This window comes from Dasypus novemcinctus, chromosome 4 (assembly GCF_030445035.2).
Source record: "Dasypus novemcinctus isolate mDasNov1 chromosome 4, mDasNov1.1.hap2, whole genome shotgun sequence".
Lineage (NCBI taxonomy): Eukaryota > Metazoa > Chordata > Mammalia > Cingulata > Dasypodidae > Dasypus > Dasypus novemcinctus.
Genome location: NC_080676.1, coordinates 167,497,609 through 167,517,566, shown reverse-complemented (window position 1 = coordinate 167,517,566; position 19,958 = coordinate 167,497,609). Strand labels below are relative to the sequence as shown.

General features: G+C 39.2%; 1 protein-coding gene across 8 annotated transcripts in view; it reads right to left on the bottom strand.

The window, feature by feature from the left end:
• The window catches only part of PCBP3 (poly(rC) binding protein 3), a 398,007-nt gene that overhangs the window by 268,691 nt on the left and 109,358 nt on the right, over window positions 1-19,958 (bottom strand). For all 8 annotated transcript variants that reach the window (XM_058296363.2, XM_058296370.2, XM_058296366.2 and 5 more), the window contains exon 2: window positions 3,534-3,573. The gene's annotated coding sequence lies outside the window, so the exon portion shown is untranslated. The remainder of the gene's footprint in view (window positions 1-3,533; window positions 3,574-19,958) is intronic.

The following is a 19,958-nucleotide window of genomic DNA, read 5'->3' as shown; positions in this document are numbered from 1 at the left end:
TGGTAAGGAACAGAGCAAGAGAACAATGCCAAATCAGACTTGAAGCCACTGCAGCCCTGTATGCCTCATGTGTCTGTGACAGGGATATAAAAATGTCTTTCCCTCATTGTGCCAACACTCCATGGCTTCCTGATTCTGAGGCCCACTTTTCAATCAATAAGTGGTGGCCACCCCTGTACCTTTGGGTCCTGGTTTTCTTGGCTTGGATGGGCAGGTAGGTAGCGCTCACTCTGTTACCACTATAACACCAGCTGATGCTGGAACTGCTGCCAATTCAATTCACAGTGGAACAGCTGGCCCTGCTGGGCAGGCAGGAGCCCAGCCACACACTTGGGAGGCACTCCCCTCAGTGAGGGGCACCAGAAGCAATGTCTCCTTAGCAAAGTTTAGTTCACACCTTGAACGAGGCAGTTTTCTTGGTTTAGCTATCCTGTTAATTCTATAGCTATCAAGTTAATTCTATTTCTACCTTCAAATAACTCAAACACCCTTTGGCTAGTCGCCCTCATCCCTTGGCTCTGAGATATGGGCAATCGCCCCCAAGGTTCTCTCTCCAGTTCTCCCCTGGTTACACTGTCCACAGCAGACTGTTAGATATTTCCCCCAAATCCCTTCTCCTCTTCCTCCATAATAAAGATGTGGCTCAGCAAGGAACCACCCAACTAGAGACTACATCTCCCAGCCTCCCTCACTGCTAGGGTGTTCCTGAATCACTGTTGGTATAACTTTGGCTTCAAATCCTTAAAAATGAAGTTGTTTGCACTCCTTGTATCTTTTCCCCTTCCCTCAGGCTGGAAAGCCCATGAGATGCACATGCATTCATTTCAGCTATGAGACCACAATAACAGAAGCAGCCACCTCAAACCCAGAGTCAGAAACCACATACTGAGAATGGCAGGGACACCCACAAGCCTTGGCCAGGGATACAGCTCAAGATGGGATGGCCTCAAATACAGCTGCCCATTCATCCTCAAAACTATCACATCAAAGAACTAAACCTGATCATATTGAGGCCATGGTGTTTGGGGAGCTCCACTTTTCAGCAGCTTAATCCCTACCCAACTGCAACCCCTATGGGTTCAACTATTACTCTTTACACACGATTCTCAATGTATGTCTCTGACCCCAAGCCCTCCCCTCAGCTCAGAACCAGGATTTCAGCATTTCTTCCTCGGTGTCTAAAAGAGAAGTTAATATTCTCCCCAAACTCCAGTTCCTCTTTGCATTAAATGTGATCTTTCCATTTTCCCAGCCACAAAGAAATGAAATAGCCTCAATGTCACTCCTGGAATCTTCTCTGCATACTCTCACCATACCCCCATTGCTCTCTGGGAGTTGGTAACTTGCAGTGCGTCCCCCTCTCTAGTGCATTAACCTCATGACCTTCAGCCATGGTGAAACTCTTACTACCAAAGCCCCTAGGGCTCCCTGATCCCCATGTCAATTTTCTCTAATCCAAGCAGGCCATGTCCTCTGAACATGATACTTTAAAAGTGGAAATTTAGCAACAAAAATATAGTCTTTCCCTGATGCCCCCCCTCCCAAAAAAAATTTATTTAGAAATTTTGTAATCTTCAAATTAATTCTTGAATTAAAGAACAAATACCCCAAATGGCAAACTCTTAAATGATATAATAGATCACTACATATCAAAACCAATGGGATGGAGATTAAAGTGTCTTGGAAAAAAATTATTTAGAAAACAAAATTTTTAAAAATTAAGAAGCATTCAAATCACAAAACTAGAAAGATAACAGCATAAAACTAAAGGGAAAAAAATAACTTAAAGTGAAAAATTTATGAAATAGCTAATAAAATTATAAATGATCAATATAAACATTAGAAAGCTATTTTTTTGGGGGAAAAGGCAGATTCAGCAACTGATTTAAAAACAAAGAAAAAACATAAGAGATAAGAGATAAGAAAGGGTACACAACAACAGATAAAGGGAGGACTGAAGTATTATGAGAATAACATGTATTCAGTTGTACCTATATACCTATAAACTTCCTTGAAATTAGTCATTTTCTAGGAAAATAAAAAGAACAATATTGATGAATATAAGAAAACGCAATGGACACAACCAATCCAATGTCCACAGAGAAAATGTGGAATGGGTGTGGGAAGGGTAGCCATGGTGGCTGCTGGGTTTCGGGAATGGGAGGAGGAGGTGAGATGTGGAGGCGTTTTCTGGACGAGGAGATGTCCTGGGTGGTGCTTCATGGACAATTACGGGAAATTGTAGATCCCCCCAGGGCTCACTGGATGGAAAGTGGGAGAGTGTGGGCTGTGATGTGGACCATTGACTAGGGGTGCAGTGATACTCAGAGATGTACTTGCCAGGTGCAATGGATGTGTCACGATGATGGGGCAGAGTGTTGCTGTGGGGGGAGTGGGGGGTGGGGGCGGTGGGGTTGAATGGGACTTCATATTTTTTGAATGTAATTTTTAAAAATAAATAAATAATCTAAAAAAAAAAAAGAAAACGCGTAAGATTGATAATCAAATCAGCAGAACATTACAGGTAGCCAGTAGTCAGTCTGCAGGTTTACAGACTGTAATAGAGAAATTCTATGAAATATCAGACCAAGAACATTTGTTTGTCTAAATAGAGGACAGAAAAATTTGTTAAGTAAAGGGTACAAAAGTAGGGGACGTTTCTCAAATCATGTCATGGAAGTCATCATTTACGTACCAAGTGGCACAAGCCCTGGGTGCCCACAAGCCTATGCTCTTTGACTCCTCCCTCACAGATCATCTCTGGATTCAGTCACCATCCACTACTGCAGGTGAAGGACGCTCAGGACTGTCAGTGGCAGCCACGCTGAGGAGCAGTTCTCCCTCTCCTGCAGCCACTCGGGTTGCCACTGAGACTGCAGAAGGCCACACACTGGGAGTTCTGGGGCACCTACCCCACAACAAAGAAAGCAGCTCCCTCTTATTCTTTTAGTTATGAAGGGAGACTCAGGACTCCTGGGGTCAGAAGATCACAGAGCTGTGTTTCAGATGGGTTTGTGCTGCTGTGGGCCTGGCTGTACCCCCCACCTGGCTACCTCCCTCCCCCCGGCCCTGGGCCTCTTCTTGACATTATCTACCCACCACATGCAGCAGGCACCTACCGGATCACAAAGTTTGGAAGTGCTGCCTTGGCCACAGCACAGACATGCTGTTGCCAGGTCAACAGGCACAAAGGCACGTGTCCATTCAAAGCAGGACCTACAAATGGCCCTAAGACCCCTGCTGGACCATTTGGTCATAATAACTTCTGAGAAGAAAGGTTAATAGAAAAGGGGGAAACCTACCATTTTCCAGGTCTTGGCTTTAAAAAAGCCAGAATGGAAAGCATGCATGTCATTGATGTACTCATCACACATGGGCCAACTTATTGCTCATGAGGGTGTGAGACCATACCATGGCCGGCTAGCAGGACACATGCATTATACTCATGCAAAACTTTCACATTTAATCAACAGAAAAAGAATATTCGATTTAAAGATAATCCTCTTTAACAGAATTGCAGGAAACATACTTACATGAAACCATGCGAAAATCTTCTCTCTTTGTGGATATCCCCTGTAAATAGTTAAAAAAAAAAAAAAAATTACCACTGGAAATCATAGGCAGAAAAGAACCCATGATCATCCATCACCTTAGAAATTACACTTTATCAAACCAAATAATTTATTAATAAATTCATCAGTCAGTTATTTGGAATATCAAAGGCAGTTTTCCAAAGGGAAAAATCCATAAAAAGTATTTACATTATAAAGTAAGTCTGTAACTTAAAAGATATTGATAGAAGCTTAGATCCCCACTCTCCTCTCCTCTAAAAGCTAACCCTAAATCCTAAACCTGACTGATGTTTCTGGTCAGTTGACTGATACTTGAATCCCTCTGAATCTGAGGGGAGTGGTGGTAAGGACAAGAGGTGGTGTGGTGTAGATGGGACCTCCAGAAAACCTCAGAACTCCCAAACAGTCTTAGCTAGACAACAGGACAAAGGAGTCCTCCTCTGTATAAAGATTTAATGGACAAATAAACAGTTCTGCCATCCTACAGGCAGCCAAAAAGGCACCTGTCTAGTGATGATTCAAGATTGAAGGAATATAAGAAAAACCTCAGACAGGGAATGTTCACTTCCAGCATGACAGAGGAAATGGGACCAGATGGACTCCCTGCCACAAGCAATTAAAAATCAGATAAAAGATATGAAACAAGGGTTTTCAGACCCTGGACATCAGGCAATACAGGACAATGAGAAGGGAAACAAATAATTGCCCCAGCCTAAAGTTTAGAGAGAGTTTCCAGGTCATAGCACAGAAGAGGAAACCCAGGCAAAGCCAGAAGAGGCAGAGTTGAGAAATCAGAGAGGCAAAGGTAGCTAGAATTAGCAAGACAGAATACCAGGACGAGTCAGCTGCACAGAGAAAGTACTCCAGAAGTCTGGAGGAAATTCCCCTTGAGTCTTCACCTGAGTACTGATACGCAAATGTGAGTGTGTAAAGTACTTGAGGCCATGGAAAGAACTACCAGAAAGAAGTAGGACTAAAAATAGCTGTAGTTCACAAAGATCTGGGGAAGTTTATTTTCCCAACAACTAGACTGGAGATACCTTATAATACATGGAATTGAGTAAGCATGGAATTGTGTACTTAGAAGGGAAAGACCTCAGTAACAGGTTAAATTATTCCAGACTAAAGGCTGCGCTGATGCTGCCCAATGAAGCTTCACAGCAACCCACAAAAGGGTCTAAATTTTTCCAAGTAACTTAAATGCACACCAAAACAAACTCTGAAACATTTAAAGACATGCAAAAGAATACAGAACCCAAATAAATAAAATTGACAATGTCTGTCATCCAATCAAAAATTACTAAGCAGGAAAGTGGATTTGGCTCAATGGATAGAGCATCCACCTACTACATGGGATGTCCAGGGTTCAAACCCACGGCCTCCTGACCTGTGTGGTGAGCTGGCCCATGCACGGTGCTGATGCGCGCAAGGGGTGTCATGCCAAGTAGGGATGTCCCCCGCGTAGGGGAGCCCCATGCACAAGGAGTGCGCCCTGTAAGGAGAGCCGCCCCGCGCGAAAAACATGCAGCCTGCCCAGGAGTGGCACTGCACACAGGGAGAGCTGAAGCAGCAAGATGACACAACAAAAAGAGACACAGATTCCTGGTGCTGACAAGAATATAAGCAGAAGAACCCACAGCGAATGGACACAGAGAGCAGACAACTGGTCGGGGGGAGGGTGGGGAAGGGGAGAGAAATAAATAAATAATAAATCTTAAAAAAAAAAAAAAAGAAAAAGCTTTAAAAAAAATTTACTAAGCAAACGAAGAAGCACATAATAAAAATAGCGGACCAATAAGAAACCTACCTAGGAATTGCAGAGATGAGATAATTAGTATAGAAAGACATTAAAGCAGCTATTATAAATATACTGTATATATTCAAGAAGACAGAAGAAAGCACAAAATGTTAAGGAGAGATATAAAGACTTAAATCAAACATCTAGTGATGAAAAATACATCTGAGATGAAAAACACATTGGATGGGATTAACATCACATTGGATACTCAGAAGAAAAGTTCCGCAAACAGAACAACAGAAACGATCTAAAATGAAACAAAAAGAAAAAGAGATATCACCCTCCCAAAAAAAAAAAAAATAGAATGTTCACCATACGATCATTTAAGGAAACCAACTACACATGTAATTGGAGAACCAGAAGGGGAGGGAAGAGTTGGACAAAAACTCATTTGAAGTAATAATGGCAAAAAAAAATTTAACTTGATGAAAATTATGAACCCACAGATTTATGAATGTTAATCCCTAAGCAGAAAAAAAAAAAAAAACTGAAAGAAATTAAAACCAAGGCACATCACAATCAAATTATCCAAAATCAACAATAAGGAGAAAATTTTAAAAGTAGCCAAAAGAGGGGAGAGGAGAAACAGGGACAAGTATGCAGAGGGGCAAACACAGATATGACTGACACAGTGCTTCTTGGAAACAATGCAGACCAGAAGCTAAACTGTCAACCAGAAAGTTATAAACACTGAAAATAACTTTCAAATACAAAACAAAGTACTTTTTCAAACAAAACCTAAAATAAATCATCAATAATACACCTGCAATACAAGTAATATGAAAGGAGACAGTCCATTGTACAAAAGGAAAATAATATTAGAAGGAAATCTGAATCTACAAAAAGAAAAGCGCCAAAAACAGAAAAGTCATGTATAAATTACTATTTTTTCTTATTTTAAAATGTTTTATAAGATAATAAACCATTAAAATAAAATAAAAAGGCAAGGTGTTGTAGAGTTTATAACAATGTAGAAGTAAAATACCCTAACAACAATAACATAAAGGTCTGGAGAGGTGTGTAAGGTTCTTATACTATGTGTGAACTGGTATAATATTACTTGAAGGTAGACATATACAATGAATTCAAAGCAATCTCTGAAAACAAACCTAAGAGTTATAGCTAATAAGCTATTAAAAGTGAAAAATGGATCACAAAAAGTACTCAAATCAAAATAAGGCAAAAAAAAAAAAAGACAAGGGTATCTAACAACATGGGACAAATAGAAAATCAATAGCAAGATAATAAAATTAAACTTTATCCTATCAATAACCACATTAATTGTAAATACTCTATATATCCCAATTAAAAAGCAAAGATTTTAAGACTGGATTAACAAAAGCAAGACCCAACAATATGCTATTTCTAAGAAACCCACTTTAAATGCAAACATAAAAGTAGGTTAGGGGGAAGCGGACTTGGCCCAGTGGATAGGGCGTCCGTCTACCATATGGGAGGTCCGCAGTTCAAACCCCGGGCCTCCTTGACCCGTGTGAAGCTGGCCCACGTGCAGTGCTGATGTGCGCAAGGAGTGACGTGCCACTCAGGGGTGGCCAGTCCCGCTCCCCCCCTCCCCCGCAGGGGAGCCCCATGCACAGGGAGTGCAACCTGTAAGGAGAACTGCCCAGTGCGAAAGAAAGTGCAGCCTGCCCAGGAATGGCGCCGCACACATGGAGAGCCGAAGGAGCAAGCTGATGCAACAACAACGACAAAAAAAGAAAACAGATTCCCATGCCACTGACAACAACAGAAGCGGACAAAAAGAAGAACATACAGCAAATGGACACAGAGAACAGACAACTGGGGTGGGGGATGCAGGGCAGGAGGTGGGGGATGGGGGAGAGAAATAAAAATAAATCTTAAAAAAAAAAAAGTAGGTTAAAAGGAAAAGGATGGAAAAAGGTTTATTAATACCATGCTAAGCCTAATCAAAAGAAAGTTAGAGTGGCTACATCAATATCAGAAAAAGTAGAAGTGTCTGTTTAAATCTTTTTCCCATTTTTTAAATGGGTTGTTTGTCTTTATTTTCAAGATGTAGGAGTTCTTTATATATGCAGGTTATAAGTCTCCTATCAGATATGTGGTTACCAAATATTTTCTCCCATTGTGTAGGTTCTCTTTTCACTTTCTTGACAAACTCCTTTGAGGTACAGAAGGCTTTATTTTTGAGGAAGTCCCATTTATCTATTTGTTCTTTTGCTGCTCCTGCTTTTGGTGTGAAGTTCATGAAGCCATTTCCTAATACAAGGTCCTGTAGATGTTTCCCTACACTGCTTTCCAAAGTCTTCATGGTCTTGGCTCTTACATTTAGGTCTTTGATCCATCTTGAGTTGATTTTTGTATAAGGTGTGAGATGGTAATCCTCTTTCATTCTTTTACATATGGATATCCAGTTCTCCAGGCACCATTTGTTGAATAGGCCATTCTCTCCCAGTTGAGAGGGTTTGGTGGCTTTATCGAATATTACATGACTATATATATGAGGATCTATATCAGAACTCTCAATTTGGTTCCATTGGTCTGTGTGTCTCTCCTTGTGGTGATACCATGCTGTTTTCACTACTGTAGCTTTGTAGTACGTTTTGAAGTCAGGTAGTGTGATTCCTCCAATTTCATTTTTCTTTTTCAATATGTCTTTGGCTATTCGGGGCCTCTTTCCTTTCCAAATAAATTTCATAGCTAGTTTTTCTAGTTCCTTAAAGAATGCTGTATTGATTTTTATTGGGATTGCATTGAATGTGTAGATCAGTTTTGGTAGAGTAGACATCTTAATAATATTTAGTCTTCCAATCCATGAACAGGGAATATTCTTCCCTTTATTTAGGTCTTCTTTGATTTCCTTGAACAGTCTTGCATAGTTCTCTGTGTCTAAGTTTTTTATGTCTTTAGTTAAATTTATTCCTAGGTATTTGATTTTTTTATTGGCTATTGTAAATGGTATTTGTTTCTTGATTTCTTCCTGAGCTTGCTCATTATTGGTGTACAGAAATGCTACTGATTTTTGCACATTGATCTTATAACCTGCAACTTTACTAAACTCATTTATGAGTTCTAGAAGCTTTGTTGTAGACCTCTCAGGGTTTTCTATGTATAGGATCATGTCATCTGCAAATAATGAAATTTTGACTTCTTCCTTTCCAATCTGAATGCCTTTTATATCTGGTTCTTGCCTCAGTGCTTGAGCAAGTACTTCTAAGACAATATTAAATAGAAGAGGTGATAGTGGGCAGCCTTGTCTTGTTCCTGATCTTAGAGGGAAGGATTTCAGGATTTCACCATTGTAAACGATGTTGGCTGTAGGTTTTTCATATAAACTTTTTATCATGTTCAGAAAATTTCCTTGTATTCTGATCTTTTGCAGTGTTTTTATCAAAAAAAGGGTGCTGTATTTTGTCAAATGCTTTTTCTGCATCTATAGATATAATCATGTGATTTTTTTCCTTCAATCTGTTTATATGGTGTATTACATTGGTTCTTCTGGGGCTACAGAGACCCACAGGTTCTATGGTCATGGCAGATGGAGTTCAGTGCCATGTCAGTTGGCCCTACTTTGGAGTTTGTGTTTCCATGTGATGGAGCTGGACTCAGATGTGATCTTTGTTCACAAGCCTCTCCTGTTACTTTTACCGGAACTGTAGTTGGTGCTGGGGTTTAATATATACCCAGGGGACCTGAATCTCTGGACTGACCATGTGATAGCTAGGCCCTGAGCCTCAACAGACTTCAGCTCCTACACTCTGGTTTACTGGACTTACCCCTCTCAGCTAACATGGAGTTGAAGAAGGTCAACCACCACACCAGGGAGCCAAGAGTGCCTACAACTGAAAGCTGGAGGATTGCATCCAGCATCCACGTGGAATCTAAGCCCCCTCTTGATATAGATGTGGAGTGGACACAACCATTCCAAGGTCCACGGGATGGAGGAATAGAGTATGGATTAGGGTGGACTTACTGATATTCTATTCATGAACTATTGTGATTAGTAATTGAGGAAAATGTGGCATTGGTGTGGAGAAAGTGGCCATGGTGGCTGCTGGGGGTAGGGAATTGGAGGAAAAGATGAGATGTGGGGGCATTTATGGGACTTGGAGTTGTCCTAGGTGGTGCTGCAGGAACAGTTACAGGACATTGTATGTCCTCCCATGGCCCACTGGGTGGAATGTGGGAGAATGTGGGCTATGATGTGGACCATTGACCATGAGGTGCAGCAGTGCTCAGAGATATTCACCAAATGCAATGAATGTCTCATGATGATGGAGGAGACTGTTGTTATGGGGGAAGGAGTGGGGTGAGGGGGGTGGGAAGTATATGGGGACCTCATTTTTTTTAATGTAATATTAAAAAATAAAGACAAAAAGAAAAAGAAAAAGTAGGTTTCAAAGCAAAGACTATTACCAGAAGTAAAACCAGGTATTACATAATAATAAAGTGATCAATTCATCAAGATAACATAATAATTCAAAATGTTTTATGCCCCTAATAAACACCTGCAAAATACACGAAGCAAAAATTGAATAGAAAAAAATAGACAAAATGGTGGAAGATTTAACACTGCTCTCTCAATAACTGGTAAAACAACTAGACAGAAGATCAGTAAAGGATATCAGAGATTCAAACACTATCATCCAACATGATTTAACATTTATAGGACACTCCATAAAACAACAGCATGACATATACATTCCTTTCAAGTAATCACAGAACATTTTCCAAGATAGATCCTATTCTGAGCCATAAAGAAAGTTTCAATAAATGTAAAAGGAATGAAATCAGAAAAATATGTTTTCTGACCAAAAGGAAATAAATTAGAAATCAGTAGGAGAAAAGTTCCTGGAAAATCTTACAAATACTTGAAAAATACCAAAATTCTAAATAACACATGGGTCAAAGAAGAAATCACAATGCAAATTAGAAAATATTGGGACCCGAGTAAAAATGAAAACATGATAAATCAAAATGTGTGGGATGTAGTCAAAGTAGTGCCAAAAAGGAAATTTTAGCACTATAAGTCTGTATCAGGAAATAAGAAAAGTCTCAAGTCAACTAAACAAGCTTCTACTCTGAAACTGGAAAAGAGTAAATTACGTCCAAAGTAAGCAGAAGAAAAGAAAAAATAAAGAGTACAAATAAATGAAATAGAAAGCAATTTTTAAAAATTACAGAAAATCAATGAAACCAAAAATTGGTCCCTGAGGAGATCAATATTAGTAAACATTTAGACACACTAATCAGAAAAAAGAGAAAAAAGTCACAAATTAGCAAAATCAAGAATGAAAACCTCAGCATTACTACAGATATGGAAGACATTAAAAATCAAATTTTTGAAAGGTTATGAAATATTTCATGCCAAAAAAATTCATAACTTAGTTGTAACAAATTCTTAAAAAATACGAACTACCAAAACTCATTCAAAAAAAAAGAGAACCCAAGAAGAAATAGATAACCCAATATCCACTGGAAAAATTAAAGTTAAAAACCTTCCCATATGTGGAGTGGGGAGTGGGTGTAGCTCGGTGGTTGAGAGACTACTTCACATGGACAAGGCCCCAGGTTCAATCCAGGGTACCTCCTAAAAAAAAAAAAAAAAAAAAAAAAAAGAAAGAAAAGCTTCCCTTAAAGAAAAAACCTGACATAAATGGCTTTACTGGTGAATTCCATCAAATATTCAAGGAATAAATAATAACAATTCCCCTTTTATTCTTCCAGAAATTAAATATGAGGGACTTCTTCCTAACTCATTGCATGGACCAAACATTAACCTTTTAACAAAATCAGAAAAAACAAAACAAAACCAAAAAAATGCTACAAGAGCATATCAACATTCTTCGCAAATATAGGCACAAAACAATTTAAATTTTAACACATCAAATCCAATAATATAAAAAAAGTACATCAGGACAAAGTAGATTTTAACCCAAGAATGCTGAGTTGACTGAATAATCAAAAATCACTGTAATCCACCATAATAACAAACTAAAAAAAGAGAAACATATGATCATCTTGAAAGATGGAGAAAAAGCATTTGACAAAATTCAATATTCACTTATGATTAAAAAACTCTCAGCAAAAAGGAAATACAAGGGTATATTTTCAACCTGAAAAAGGACCTCCTGGAAAAACATAGTTACTACCATACTTAAAAGTGAAAAAACTGAATCTTTACCCCTAAGATCAGGAGCAAGGCAAGACTATCTCTTCTTACCACTTCCATTCAACACTGGACTGGAGGTTCTACTATGTCAATAAAATAAGAAAGAAAAAAAACGCACAACGATTGGAAAGGGAGAATAAACCTATATTTGCAGACATGATTGTGAATGTTGAATGTCCTACAGAATCTACATAAAAAGCTACTACAACAAATAAGTGAGTTTAAAAAGGTTTAAGGACATAAGGCTAATATAAAAAATCAATTATACTATATATACTGTCAAGGAGCAATCAGAAATTAAAAATAAAAATTACAACAGAATCAAAAGTATGAAATATTCATGGATAAATCTAGTAAAAAACTATACAAGATATGTATATTGAAAATTACAGAACACTGTTGTGAAAAATTAAAGAAGACCTAAATAAATGAATAGATGAATCATGTTGTTCATGAACCAGAAGACCCAATATTGGTAAGATGTCAATTCTCCCCGAGTTGATCATTTAAATACACTAAGCACACTAAGGGATTCTAAAGTTTGAATGAAAATGCAAAGGACATAAACAGCCAAAAAACTTTGTAAAAGAACAAAGTGGGAGGACTTACACTGCCTGATTTCAAGAATTATAAAATATAATGCTACAAAAATGAATTGCCCATTGGAACATAACAGGATGCAAATGGGGAAACAGAAATCTTCTCAACAAATGGCACTGGAACAAATAATATATCAAGACATAAAAAATTAATTCAACACAGATGACAGACTTAAATGTAATAACCAGATTTTCTAGAAAAAATAAGAGAAAATCTTACTGACCGTTGGTTTCTCTAAGAATTAAGTTTGACACAAAAGGCATGAAGTATTACAGAAAAAAGTTTGATAAGTTGGAATTCAAAATTTAAAACTTTTGATCTTCAAAAGATATTGTTATGAAATGAAAAGTCAAACTATATTCTTGGGAAATATTTACAAACTATGTATCCTATAAATAACTTGTACCTAAAATGTATAATATAAAGATCTCTCAAACTTGATAAGAAAACAAGCAACCCAATTTTTAAAATGGGCAAAATATTTTCACACACAAAAAATTATATATATGGATGGCAAAAATCACAGAAGAGATGCTCCACATCATTAGCTATTAGAGAAATGTATATTAAAACCAAGAGATATCATTACACACCTACTGGAATGGCTAAAACTAATTTGACTGACCATACCAACCATTGGTGAGGATGCAGAGAAACTAAAGACTATCCCACACTCCTGGTAGAAATGCAAAAAGATACATACACTTTGTAAAACAGTTTGGCAGTTTCTTAGAAAGTTAAATATGTATCTTCCATATGATCAGCCATTCCATTCTTAGGTGTTTATCAAAAAGAAATGAAGACAACCAGCAAGATGGAGGCAGAATAAGAAGCTCCTACAGTCAGCTTGTGCCAGAGGGCAGTTAGTAATCACCCAGAGCTATCTAAAGTACCTGTTTGGGGGCTCCAGGAAACCAGAAGAGCATCCTGCAACATCCTTGGAAGAGGGGAAGTAGGCGACTGCCCATCTGCAGAGAAGACTTATAAGTAGTCCACAACCTGGAGTCCAGTGTCCATCCTCCACTGGCAGCACCAGCCGCCTGGGGAGCTATTCCATGGCTGAAATTAGAAGCTCCACTTCCCAAAACAGGGAAGAAAGAGACAGTTGGACACCAACTTCAGCTATTGTTTAGTAAACTCAACTGGCTAAAGTACAATTCTAAGAACAGCTAAAGTTTGAACCTGTCCAACGTAGAGAGAGACCAGCAGCTGCCATTCCACCCCTGGCATGAGGGGAAACGCGAGAGACTGAAAATCACAGTGCTGGTAGGGACTGGCTTCTTTCCATCCAGATCAGATTGCAGCTCTAGCCTAGGCCCGAGTGCCACATCCAGCAGAAAGGAAGCTGGGGGGACCTGCACAAGCCTCTCTGGGAATATACAGCCACACCGCGAAGGCCGTTGGTCATCATACTTTGGCAGCACAAGCCGCCTCAGGAGCTGTTCTGTGGCTGGAATTGGAAGCTACGTTTCCCAAAAACAGGGAAGAAAGAGAAGATGGGCTACTGACTTCAGCTACTGATTAGTCAATCAGCTGGCTGAAGCTAACTCTAATTACAGCTAAAGTTTGAACGTGCCCAAGTAGGAAAGAGGCCGGTAGCTGCCACTTTGACTCTGCCCCTGGCATAAGGGGAAGCCAGGCTGACTGAAAATCACAGTGGCAATAGAGACTGGCTTCTTTCACCTAGACTGGCCTGCAGCCCTAGCCTAGGCTTCCGCCCCACCTGTAGCAGGGAGGAAGCTGGTGATCCCTGCACCAGCCTCTCTGGGTAACGGCAGGTACACTCGGCTGGCAGAGGCTGAATATTTGGAAGTCAACTGAGGCAACTGCAGTCATTTTGTATCTGCATGGCATAGAATGCTGCCCACACCTGTAGCTCCAATCCCACCCCAGGGAGGGGAGAAAAGGATGTGAAGCTTCATCAGTCTCTCTGGGCAACTACAATCTAGGCCTACACAACTTGGATTATTACACACGGCTATGGCTCTGTCCCTACCCCTGGCAAAGGAGAAAGTTGAGAGAAGCTTCCTCAGGTCCTGGGGAAATGAGGGCAGCTTGAGCCTCCAATGTTTGCAGCACCAACTACATCCTTGGCTCCTACTACACAATCAGCAAGGGAGAAAAGCACAAGAACGCCCTAAATTAAAGAGAGAAACTACACCCAGAATAAAACTAGTAAACCAGATGCCAAGACACCAATAAAAATCACAATCCACACCAAGAAAGAGGAAGATATGGCCCAGTTAAAAGGAACAAGATAAGCCTCCACATGACATAAAGGAGTTGAGACAACTAACCATATAAGTTCAAACAAATCTCCTTAATAAATTCAATTAGATGGCTAAAGAGATTAAGATATTGGATGAGCACAAAGGAGAATCTGAAAGCATACATAGAAAAATAGCAGATCTTACAGGAATGAAAGATACAATAAATGAAATTAAAAATACACTGGAATCATATAATAGCAGATTTGAGGAGCCAGAAGAAAGGACTGGTAGCCTTGGAAAAATGGCCTCTGACAGTGAACATACAAAAGAACAGATGAAGAAAAGAATGGAAAACATTGAACAAGGTCTCAGGGAACTAAATGACAGCAAAAGACATGCAAACATATGTGTCATGGGTGCCCCAGAAGGGGAAGAGAAGGGAAAAGAGACAAAAGGAATATATGAAGAAATAGCAGTAGAAAATTTCCCAACCCTATTGAAGAACAGAGATATCCATGTCCGAAGCACAACGTACTCCCATCAAATAAATCTGAATAGACCCAACTCCAAGACACATATTAATAAGAATGCCAAATCCAAAGACAAAAAGAGAATTCTGAGGGCAGCAAGAGTGAAACAATGCATAATATATATGGGATACCCAATGAGATTAAGTGCCGATTTCTCATCAAAAACCATGGAGGCAAGAAGACAGTGGTATGATATATTTAAGATACTGCAAGTGAAAAACTTCCAGCCAAGAGTCTTATATCTGGCAAGATTGTCTTTCAAAAATGAGGGCAAGTTTAGAATATTCACAGATAAACAGAAACTGAGAGAGATTGTAACCAAGAGACCAACTTTGCAGGAAATACTAAAGAGTGTGCTACAGTCTGAAAAGAAAAGACAGAAGAAAGAGGTTGAAAGAGTCTAGAAATGAAGATTATATTGGTAAAAGTAACTAAAAGTGTCAGAAGAGTGTCAGAAAATAAAATATGACAGATAAAACCCAAATATTTCAGGATAACCTTAACCTATGATGTAAAGCACTTATATTCAGAAAGCTACAACTTATTATTAAAAGAAATTTTAAAAGGACCTAAATAATGGAAGAATATTCCATGCTCATGGACTGGAAGACTAAATATCATTAAAATATCAATTCTACTCAAAATGATATACAGATTCAATGCAATCCTGATAAAAATTCTATCAGCATTTTTTAAATTACTGGAAAACATGATTATAAAAAATTTTTTGAAGAGTAAGGGGTCCTGAATAGCCAGGACATCTTAACATCTTAACATCTTAAAAAGGAAAAGTGAAGTTGGAGGACTCTCACTTCTCCTGATACTGGCATAAAGACAGACACATAGAACAATGGAACCAAACTGATGGTTCAGAAACAGACCCTCACATGTATGATCAGGTGATTTTTGACAAGCCTGTCAAACCCACCCACCTTCAGTAGAACAGTCCATTCAACAAATGGTGTTAAGAGAACTGGATATCCATAGCCAAAAAAAGGAAAAAGGACCCCTATCTCACACCTTATATAAAAATTAACTCAAAATGGATCAAAAACCTAAATACAAAACCAAGAACCAGAAAGCTTGTAAAAGAAAATGTAGGGAAATATCTTCAAGACCTGGTGGTAGGTGATGGAGTCTTAAAGGACATAAGAGTACTGAGATGGACTACTGATGTTTAATGTACGTAAAAGTTTTAATTAACTTTACTATAAAAGTGTGGAAATGTATAGAGTTGATGGTAACACATTATAGTGAGAAACAGCTGGTTTATAAATAGGAATGTGGCTGAAAGGGTAGTCTAGGGATGTAAATGCCAATTGAAAGAAAGCTAGAGAATAATCTAGGGACTGACTAACACAGCAAACCCAGAGGTGGATGAGAATTGTGGATGATGGTACAGATATAAGAGTATCTTTTGAGCTAGAGCAGATGTACATCACTATTGCAGGATGGTGGGAATGTGGAGAAGCCTGGGAAAAGTACAACTGGAGTGACCTATGGACTGTGGTTAACAGTAATAATGTAGTATTCATGCATCTTTGCCAAAGATGTACTGTGTTTATAAGGGGGGGTAGGGGAAAAGTGTGCCAAATATACATTATGGACCTGGTAATAATCGGATGACATTATCTCATAACCTCTAACAAATGTTCAAACACAATATGATGTGTTGACAGAGGGGTGTTTTATGGGAATTCTGCACATGTGCACGACTGTTTTGTAAGTTTACAACTTCTGTCATAAATGTATATTTGAAAAATAATAATAGGGTAAGTTTGGGGAAAAATACACCAAACGTAAGATAAGGACTATAGTTAGTAGTAAGATGTTGATAATATTCTTTCATGATTTGTAACAAATGTCTCACAACAATGCAAGGTGCTGGTGATGAGTTAATGTAAGGGATCCCTGTGTGAATGTTATGCAGGTATGTTTGTAAGTTCACAACTTTTACTATACACTTATTGTTTATGTACATTCATGTATAAATGAAATAGTAATAATAACAATAATAGGCTGGCTTGGGAGGAAAACACACCAATGTTAAGATACTTTGATTACTAGTAATATTTTAAGGATGTTCTTTATCATTAGTTAAAAATGTTTCACAACAATGCAAGGTATTCATGGTAGGGTGAGTTATGAGAGCCCTGTATGCTATGTATGTTTGTTTTGTAAGTTCATAACTATTACTATATACTTATTGTTTATGTATGTTTATGTACAAATGATATACTTCAGTAAACTTTTAAAAAATTAATATAGTGATGGTTTCAAGGGTGTAGACTGTAAAACACTCCAATTTATTTTATACCAATTATACCTAAGGCTGTAAAAAAAATTTAAGACCAAAAAAAAAAAGAAAAGAAAAAGAACCCAGAGACCCAGAATATCAGTATAGCCGTGTTGAAGCAATAGTAAGGAATGCTTTAATTCTAGGTAGGATCCTTCAGGAAAGCCATTAAATGATGCTTCCAAACTGGCAGAATTACTCAGTTCTGCCAAAGGAATAAACATATGCAGATACTGCTTGTCAAAGCTCATTAAGGAAAACAACTGAGGGGATTCCTCACAAAAATTCCATATCTATCATCCTGAGCTCATCTGGTATATTTGTCTAAACAGAGTCACCTTTTCTTCCTCTGTGCACTTCCTGGGTAGGCTGTAATCCTGGAAGGTGAGAGCACCTGGGACTTGGCACCTCATTGCCTCATACCCAGTGGTGCCAAGCTGTGGTTGATAGCAGTCTCACCTTGTCTCTTTTAAGGACACCATTTCTAAGTCATAATTAAGAGCTAAGCCTTGTGCTAAGCATATTATTCAATTAAAATTATAACTCAATCTAGCATATTCTATATCCCCACTTATAGAAAAGGAAACTGAGACTTAAGAGGTGAAATGACTTGCCTAGTGCACATAACACAGTAAATGAAAACTGACATTTGAACCCAACTGAGCCTAAAGCCCATGTTTGTTTGTTTTTTATTAACCACAATCCTCATCTACCACCAAAATCACAATATTATACAGTTCCAAGATTATCCTCTAGCTGTCTAGTATTTTTAACCACTACACAACACTGGCTTCTTGGATTATAGCCATTGTTTTTACACATCAATTCATTCATTTCATAAGTGTTTACTGGACACAACCTCTACAGAATGAATAAGACACCATCCCTACCTGGAAAAAATGGCCTTCCACCTAATAGAGTTTATATTCAAATCTCCCCTACGTGCTGCCATGTCCCTTATCTCATTCTCCACAGGCCTCTTGAGTACTGTTGCCACCTCCAGAGCAGAAGGAGGTGGCAGTGTGGGAGAAGGCATCTCCACAGCAGGCTGCCATGTATTTCATGCATGCAAAGCAGCTGCTCACTGCAAACAGCAGCAGGGGTCTGTGCCAAGAACCATGTCTTTACCATCAAGGTCCTGAGAGCAAAGGAGGTGAGTTAAATTAAGGGCAAAAAATGAACCCAATGCACAAAGCATTCAAGTCACAAAAGAGGTGCTTAAGTTGCAAAGCCACCCTGGTACCCAAAAAGATGGCCTGAAAAAAGATAGTATTTGACCTTTTTCCCTAGAAAGCCCCCCCTGTTTGGCAGGAAAGGGCTTTAACAAATCCAAACAACACACACACAGCAATCATAAGAGCATGTAGGAAAGACACAGGATTGAATGGGGTCTGGTTACAGTAGAGACAGGTCTGAGTGCCTTGCCCAGCTAAGGCCCTGGGTCTATTCCTGTTAGTAGTGGGCAGAGTTCTAGACAGGGAAGAGCCTCTTTCCATCAGAGTCCCAGAAGGACTGCCCCATAGTGTATGGAAGGCCATCATGCCAAGAGAGAGGATAGCAAGCTGTCCTATCAGGACCCACCAAAGAGCGAAGACTGCAACTCACTTGGAGACATTTCTCTCCAAATCCTAATACGATGGTGGACAAATCTAACATATATAACATAACATACAGCTCCAAGAGGGAGCTATAAATACCAGAAATGGCTTTAATATCTGCTGGTCAGGGGCACAAAGCCCAGGTTGGATAGCATGCTCACAGCAGCTTGCAATCCACCAAGAAGAGAAAGCCCAGAGCTATAGAAGATGGGGGTAGAACGTATAAACTCTGCCAGTACTCCCAGGGTACACTGTGAGGGATGGGGGTAAGAGGACCCCTCAGGAACTGAAAGGAACAAGCCCCACCCATAGGTAACGACCCTCTGATTATGTGAGAGTTGCCAACCACCAGCTTCCTGGGGGGTGGACCTAGGCCCTCTGCTTTTCTCTATTTACGACCCCTGGCTCCTCAGGTGAGCCCACCCGATTGATATCAAGCTCTCGCTCCAACGGCAATCCCCTAAATGAGTATCTTGTCTCTGCTCTCTTTCCTGAGCTTCTATATCAACTGCCTATTTGGTACCAGGAGAATGGAATGCTGCTATTGCAAATACCAAAAACGGGGAAACGGCTTTGGAATTGGATACTAGGTAGAGGATGGAAGAACTGTGAGCTGTTTGATAGAAAAGGCTAGCTTGCTTTGGAGAGACTGTTCATAGAACTATGGACACTAAAGGTACTTTTGATGAGGACATAGACAGAAATGATGAATACATCATTGGAAACTAGAAGAAAGATAACCCTTGTTTTAAAGTAGCAAAGAAGTTGGCAAAATTTAGCCCTGATATCAGACAGAAGGCAGATTTTTAAAGCAATGAAGCTGGATATTTAGGTGAGGAGATTTCAAAGCTAAATATGGAAAGTGCGGTCTCGTTTCTCCTTGCAGCTTTTATTAAAAAAGCATGAAGAAAGGAATAAGCTGAGAACTGAAATCCTGGGCACAAAGCAACCAGAAACTGATGATTTGGAAAATTCTGAGCTTCCAGAAAGCAAGTCCCCAAAGGATAATACTTTATTTATTCTCTAGAACAGAGGATAGATTGAATGAAAAGATATTTCAAAGACAGAACCACGGAAGCTGAGGTCTGGGTGGGAGACATCTTGGGTCAAGACAGCAGTTGCACAAACACTTAGGAAGGGTGGGGCTGCCGCTCCATCAGGCTGGGAAGACAAACCATCATTCCAGAGAAGCCTCTCAGTCCT